Here is a 2,253-nt window from a genome sequence, read left to right as displayed (position 1 = left end):
TTGCCTTGGTTTACCTTTCTGCTGCCTTTCTCCTTGCATGCATCGTAGCTGGTCTGTTCTCAAGTCTGTCTTGTTCAAAAAGCACCAGCTTCTTTGTCATCATCATTGGGAACACAAGCTTTTGAGGTAATGTATTATGTTCTTTTCAACATAAAGTTGATTCTGTTGATTATGTTGATTATGTGGGATTTGCTTGTGTTTGTGAGTGTTTTGCTTGTGAAAACTTGTGGAATTTTTTTTTATCTTTCATCTTCTGGAAGGCGTTTCGCAGTTTCAGGATAGTTTTCCAGAAAATCCGATAGTTTTCCAGGAAATGTGTTGAAGACAGATATGCGTAATGGAGTTGAGATGGTAAATGTTGAATACTCAACACTGTTTCAGGACAAAATGAAAAAGACAAAGAGACTTCAGGATGACAGAATCCGTCTTCAACCACCATCTGAGAAACTTAAAGAGACGAAATGTTTGGAACTGATGGATAACGTGGAGGTATACCACAATGACGACTGGTGCAGTGCTAGAATAGTTTGTTTTGTGTTCTTATAGATTATCATTGTTACATTAGCATCGTATAGACTATAAACTATTGTTTTCTTGAGTTTTTTTTAAGTACACACAAGCTAAGCTTCTGCGATGATTCTATTTACTCTCTTTCTCTTATTAGCTGCGCAAAATTAACCTTTTCTATTGATGCTATGCAAAGTGAGACTGTGATGAGTTTGCTTGTGAAAACTTGTCTGTTTTTTTTCTTTAAGTTTCTGGAAGGACTTCCATAGTTTCAGGACAACTTTCCAGAAAATTCAATACTAGAAAATTTGAACTTTTTTTTTTAGCTTGGTGACGCAGGACAGGAACATGATGAGAGATTCAATACCTGAATTACTAGCTCTGCATGTACTCAAGCATCCTATTGGATCAGAGCCAAAGCCAAAAGTGACAATAAACCAATACTCGATCGCTGCTTATATCAAGACAAGTCCGCCTATTATCAAGCCATAAGAGTTTGACAGAATTTGAAGGACGTTTATGGGACCTGTTATCAAGCTGCTGAGAGGACTTTAAAAGATGTTGAATTTTTGGAAGGTTTTGAACATGTTCTGGAATGCCTTTCTGATTGTTTTTGCAGGAGCCATTGGATGGATCACACGCATCTCCACTGTCTCAACAAGTTGAGACTCATGTTTATTCTTGAGTTTGTTTTCCATCGTTTGAAAGGTCCTTGGAATTTGGGTGATATTATACTGTCTGAAAACTATGGGTGGGAGATGAGCTAGAAGAGTTTGGTTTGTGTTCTTATAGATTATCATTGTTACATTAGCATCATATAAACTATAAACTATTGTTTTCTTGAGTTTTTTTAAGTACATACAAGCTAAGCTTCTGCGATGATTCCATTTACTCTCTTTCTCTTATTAGCTGCACAAAATTAACCTTTTCTATTGATGCTATGCAAAGTGAGACTGTGATGAGTTTGCCTGTGAAAATTTGTCTGTTTTTTTTCTTTTAGTTTTTGGAAGGACTTCCATAGTTTCAGGACAGCTTTCCAGAAAATTTGATACTAGAAAATTTGAACTTTTTTTTTAGCTTGGTGACGCAGGACAGGAACATGATGAGAGATTCAATACCTGAATTACTAGCTCTGCCTAAACTCAAGCATCCTATTGGATCAGAGCCAAAGCCAAAAGTGACAATAAACCAATACTCGACCGCTGCTTATATCAAGACAGGTCCGCCTATTATCAAGCCAGAAGAGTTTGACAGAATCTGAAGGACGTTTATGGGACCTGTTATCAAGCTACTGAGAGGACTTTAAAAGATGTGCAATTTTTGGAAGGTTTTGAACATGTTCTGGAATGCCTTCCTGATGGTTTTTGCAGGAGCCATTGAATGAATCACCTGCATCTCCATTGTCTCAACAGATTGAGACTCAGGTTTATTCTCCTAACTTGGCACAACACGTATGTGCTCAAAGTACTGTTTTAACAGTTTGTGTGTTTAGAAGCAATGTTTGGAAGCTCTTGTACATATTCATGATGGCCTTCCTGATTTTTTGCAGATTGAGAAAGAGCAATTGAATGAGGCACCTGATGCTCATACTCAAGTTTTTTCCCTAAATGTGACACCACAGGTATATGCTCAAATGAACTTTTTTTTAGATTTGGAGTAAACTTTAGTACAATTTAGTTGAAGAAAATCATACAAACCTTAACACACAACCGACATGTTCCATCAAATGCTCTAATCTTGCCGATG

The sequence above is a fragment of the Brassica oleracea genome, chromosome C3, assembly GCF_000695525.1.
Source record: "Brassica oleracea var. oleracea cultivar TO1000 chromosome C3, BOL, whole genome shotgun sequence".
In the NCBI taxonomy this organism is placed as follows: domain Eukaryota; kingdom Viridiplantae; phylum Streptophyta; class Magnoliopsida; order Brassicales; family Brassicaceae; genus Brassica; species Brassica oleracea.
The sequence above is the reverse complement of the archived record's forward strand: the minus strand, read 5'-3'. Positions refer to the sequence as shown.